Source organism: Miniopterus schreibersii, assembly GCF_964146895.1.
Source record: "Miniopterus schreibersii genome assembly, chromosome: 9".
Classification (NCBI taxonomy): Eukaryota; Metazoa; Chordata; class Mammalia; order Chiroptera; family Miniopteridae; genus Miniopterus; species Miniopterus schreibersii.
Genome location: NC_138118.1, coordinates 62,060,177 through 62,066,176, shown reverse-complemented (window position 1 = coordinate 62,066,176; position 6,000 = coordinate 62,060,177).

The window sequence follows — 6,000 nt, the reverse complement described above, 5'->3', positions numbered from 1 at the left end:
TGGATCCTAGGTTGATGCTCAACTGCTGAGCCACACTGGCAGGGTTCTGCCTCCTTTCTAATGACTCTGGAACACGGTTTACTTTTTTTTCTTCTGGTCTTCAAGGTAAGATTGTGACTTGCATTTACATAAGACTACTGTTTGATACAAAAGTGTCTCTGGGTTTGTCTGCATTCTGGGCCATATTAATTAGAATCTAGAACTAAGTTCTGATGGATGAAAAAGCCATGAAGTCCATAGTTTCACATTCATAAACCTTAATCAAAATTTCAAGCTCAAGAATCACTGTGCACAATACAACAAAAATGCAATTTATGTGGCACTTGATATTTTTGCAGGAGAAAGTGCTTTTGAGAAGCACACATCTGTTGTTTCTGCCCACTCAGCATCCACTAACTGTTTTTTGGGAGACCAAGCCTCACCCATTGGATAAGCCCTTGAGAGGACTTAAGGAAAGGAGTGTGTGACCCAGGCTAGATCAATCAGAAGCTCTCTTCCTGGAATCTGAATCTTGAGCAAGTAACAAAAACTCAAACTCAAGTTTATTCATCTTGATGGCAGTGACCTTGAGAACTGGTCATTGATTCTTGCTGCATATATTCCTGGGGCTACTCTAATTCCCATTCTTTGGAGGCCAGGCTCTTTGAATTCTGGCAATAAGTCCCTTCTACTAATTTCCTTTTTTGTTTAAATTAGCCAGAGTTGACTTTTGTTTTCTACTTGCAACCAGAGAACTCTACTTAATACAACTTCCACACCTTTTTAGTCCAAATCCTAAGCCTAAACAGTACTGTAACCTTAATGTCACAACAAAGTTATAAAATGATAGAATTAAAAAGGGGAAAATCTATAACACATGTAGTCTTTGGTCACTCCTTTCTTTTTATGTCTTTTTTTTTTTTTCATTTTATTAAATTTATTGGGGTGACATTGGTTAATAAGATTACATAGGTTTCAAGTTACAGCTTTTTAGATAGAGGATGGTGCTAAGAATATTCCAAGCTTTGCCTGGCCAGTGGGCTCAGCAGTTGAGCATCGACGTAGGATCCAGGAGATCGAGGTTCGACTCCCCGTCAGGGCACATGCCCAGGTTGTGGGCTCGATCCCCAGTCGGGGGCGTGCAGGAGGCAGCCGATCAATGACTCTCTCCTGTCATTGATGTTTCTACCTCTCCCTTTTTCTCTCTGAAATCAATAAAGATATATTAAAAAAAAAAAAAAGAACACAGTGAGTCAATGGCAAACAATAAAAAGGAATCACATACAAACACATTTTGATTCTTTTCAGATCTATTATGTTTCCTTTCAAACTATCATCATTGTATTCATGCGTGATTTACTGTACTATCAGTCCTAACACCACTTAATACGGTTATTATATAATATAGGAACAATGCCCAGGAAATATATTATTTTAAGATAATATAACCAATTTTTTATGTGTTAATTCTGTGAAAGAATGAACCAAGATGGCATAGGAATACCTAAAATGGTATGGGCAATAAATTGTCTTTCCTCTTTTGTGATTTATGTTTTGATACATCTTTTTTGATACATATGTGTTTGTGTGACTTTTGGTGAAAACAACTCCCTCACTGGGCTGGTCTGTTGGACATTATGTAAAATTTAAAAGTAATATAAAAATTCCCTCCATTTTTTCCCCCCTTAGAATTATTGAGTTGTCAAGGTTTTCTCTGGTAATTTTCTAATATTCCCCCTACCATCACAGCAAGACTGATTTCTTTATCCGTAACTCAGAAAAAGCATTAGTCCTAGCCTTGAAATGAAGGTTTTCATAATATTTAATCTTTTTTTCTTCCTTTGCTGTAGCTTAAGTCCCATTACTCCTGGTCCTGTCCTTGTTGACTAATGAGGATAATTGGTCCCTTTCCTCCTGAAAACATCCTTTTATGTATTTTGGAGAGTTATTATGGCCCTTTCCAGCCCTCTCTTCACTAGGCAGCACAGGCCTGATTCTCTTAACCTTTCCTCACAGGGCTGATTTTCCAAACCTTTGATCATGTTTGTTCTTCCCCTCTGAACCCTCTCCAATTTGTCTGTCTCTTTCAAAACGTGGTGCCCAGGAGAGAATTCAATCCTTCAGTTGAATCTTAACTAATATGGTATTAACCCAGCCAGTGCTTAGGGAATGTGTCATAGAATCTTAAATATTATTTATCCAAATTCTTGTATGGATGCTCCCTTTGCTTAAAAAAATAACAGAAATTTTAATCTGACAGTGTTCTTTAAACAGTCCACATGATAGTATACCACAGCATCTGAAAAGCCGTGAGATATCAAACAATAGGGAATAAAACTTGAGATGAAGATACAAGGTCACATTTTTAGAGTAGATGAGCTTCCTGAAGGAAAACGAGTAGAGCCTTTCAAGTACAGAGGCAGATTTCCACAAAATTCTGTATCATTCTGCTCTGTCCTGTAGGATCCAATGTTTGTGAAAGAATTGAAACTATGTTTATGTTGCCTTGAAAATTTCCTGAGAGCAAGAAAACTTTCACAACAACCGACTGATTTGCATCACAGCTTAACATTATACTGGGAGTTACCAAAAACTGTAGCCCCTCAAGTGGTTGGACAAAAGGAGACAGAGCTTTTCCTCCAAAACATGAGAAAAGACTAAGGAATGGTTTAGAAGAGGTTAGGTTTTACATTTTTACACCATTAAAAAACTAATGTTGTACCAGAACATCCACTTAAGTTCTTTCATTTGTACCATTCCTTCAAATTCTGTAATTTAGCAATCCCCCGCGAAAAGAGAAAAAATTAAGGAAAATACAAAAAGCCATAGAAGACATCGACCCTAGCTTCTGCAGGGCTTCACCTCTAGCAGATGAGACGAGACGAAGCAGCAGGAAATACCAGACACGCAGTTTAATGCTTCCCTGTGGGGTACTGAGTATAAACATATAAAATAGTACTTCAGAGGACAGAGAGGTCAGTGTAGACGGAAAGAATAAAGAAGAGACGGGCTTGATAAGAGACGGGCTTACAATGAACCTTGAAAAATAGGCGGCAGAAAAGAAAGGCATGAAGGGAGAAAATAATGTGATGGGTCCAGAAGACAGAGACAGAGAACTGGATAGAGAACTGAGTTGAGGGGCTGTGAGAAATAAGTACCGCGGACTGTTCTTATGGGCGTTTGAATTCAATGTGGTGGACGACTGGGGCAGCTGGAGGATTGATGAGAGTCACTGTTTGGGACCATTCGTCTGGTGGCAGCCCCCTGTGTGGATGGGGCGCAGGGGGCTGGGCAGTGCTAAAGCAAAGGGAGCACCTGTGAGCATTCTATCCATCACCAAGTGCTTCGGGCTGTCAAACTTGTCCTTTTAAATAGTTGGGCCCAATTACTCTCCCTGGGCTGTACTGCTAGATGACTTTCATTCAGGTCAGTAAAACAGTCAGAGTTAAACATTTCAGTGTTAATCCATCGACACGTGTATTTGAAGCAACTTGGAGACCCAGAAAGACCATTTAAGTGTGGATATTAATAGAGATTCAACTTTAAATGCTTAACTCTGATAACACTCTTTCTTTGCTAAGAGAGAGAAAAGGGGCTGGGGTGGGGAGGAGAGGCAGAGGGAGAAGTGGAGGCAGAGGCAGAGGGAAATGTGGCCACTAGATGTCACTCTTGCCAGCCCACCTCAGCGGGCTTAAAATTAATTGCATTTTCAATTGCAAGAGAAAAATGTAAAAATCCATAATACTTACAGACAAAATGCTCCCCAACCCAGCTCTCCCCCACATCAAATCTCTGCCCAGGAGGGAAATTTGTGCTCTCCGCCTGAGGGCATATTATAATTTCTAAAATAAGCTGGCTGCTATTGTTGCACTCTTATTTTTAATACAGCTTCCTTCCTTAGCCCTGGGTATTCCACAGTGTTGTGTGGAAGGCCAGGCTGTGGCTTTTGAAGCGGCATATCCAGCCATGTTGACTTAGAGGGTTAATTCTTTTTCAAGATTTAATCACTTAACGATCTAAAAATTTAATCACTTAATATCTGACTTGGAGTGTTCAATTTAGTTGCATGTGTCCCAGGTCCATTGCTATAGCAGAATCCCAGAGTTCTCCTTGTCAGTGTTTCATAATGTAGCTTTTACTTAACAGAGTGGGCAATTTGGAAGCTCAAAGCATGCTTTCTCATGGTTTACACAGTCCTCATTACTGACCTTTAACGATATTTGGGATATTTAAATTATCCTACATGTTTAGGCTATAGTTTATATTCTGAACATGGCATCATATAAAAATATGTTTTGTGTACCTAATAAAGGCTCTTAACTAGCACTATATGTACTTTTGGTAAATAAATACTACATTAAATACCTTATGAACTATTTAATGACCATCTCCTATGGTAATGAGTTTTATTTAACCCAAATTCTCGGGGTCTTTTTCTACTCTTCAAAGATACTATTTAAATTAAGGGGGTGGGGAGTCAGCCACACACTAAAGTGGAAGCCATCTTAAATATCTAGAGTTTTTGTTTTCTCCTGTTTTCTTGGGGGTAACAGACATGTGATTTCAGCTCCTGTTTCTATCTCTGATGGTAATTCCACAAGGAAGCTACAGATGGGATATTACAAAGTACAGTTTCATTGAATTAAGGTGATTAAAGACAAAGATGCATAATTGTTCTTCAAATTCATGAGAGTGGGTATAGATTTTTTTTATCAGAAAGCTGTATTTCTTTTTTTCATTGTTGATGCTTCCAAACCTGAACACCCCACTCCCACTCCCAGGAACTTTGGAAGACATATGTAGCCAGGTCTCCATGCCTGTAGAAAAAAATTATCTTTTTTTTCCAGGTACATGCCTCTCTGGAGAACTATTTGGTCACTTCCTCAGCTAGACTCCTAAGAGCACAAAATCAGAGGCTCATCTCACAGCATGTTCTAATTCATCTCTCACTGTGACTTCAGCACACCAGACGTTCCAGGTTTAGGGCCATGCAGAGAATTCAGGAGATTCTGAGGGCAAAGACCTGCAAGGTCCCAGACATGATGTGCCGGCCCAGCAGTGTGCAAGCAGCCAGCCTTCTGAGGGCACGGTGACATACAAGAGGAAGACCTTTCTCCTCCCCTCGCCCCCTCCAAAGAAAACTTCCTTTTCTTTCCATCGAATCTGACTCACCACAAAGGAAAGACTCAGGCTGACAGATTCCTTGAGCAGCATCCATGCAACATGGAACTGAATGACCAGAAAAGCTGGCCTCTCTATATGTACTAAGATGTGGAAAAGTACATCAGTTTGTATTTTAAATGCCCCGCAGAAACATGCTGCTCTGAAACACTATATATACACTGCGATGAGTTCTTGTGTTGATTTGCATATTCAGACTTTTACACATTGGTTTCATTTCAAAGAATGAACATACATTTCTTTTTGTAAGTAAAAATGGAGATACACAGAGAAATAAATATTTATATTAGCAAAATAAAATGAGGCTTTGAAACAATATGAATAACTTTTGATACTGAAGGAAAATAGGATTATTCTGTGTGTCATGAATCATATATAAATCAAAGATTTATAAATCTCAAAATAAGCTTATAATCATTCAGTCACCTGTGCAATTTCTTCTGAAGCAACTAGCCAGAAACCTTAAGCAATCTGAAAATACTGATATTTTGGGATCTATATTTTAAATGGTAAAATATATACCCACTGACGTTATGGAGTTTCCATAATATCAGGTAAACTGTTTCCCCACTGATATTGTGGAGTCCATATTTTATAGGGTAAAATGTTTACCCACAAAAAGAGTTTACATATTTTCCATTAGGAATTATGTTAATAATACTTTCAGGAGTCCGTTAACTCTACAAAGGCTACTTCAGAGCAACCAAGAGGAACTACTTGAAGTCCTCTATTCCATCAGAAGCCATGCAAATTTTTCCTAATTTATATGATGCAATGATATTTGTAATGTAGATGGTTATTTCCACTTGAGGTCAAAATGTGGTTAACAATAGAAAATTC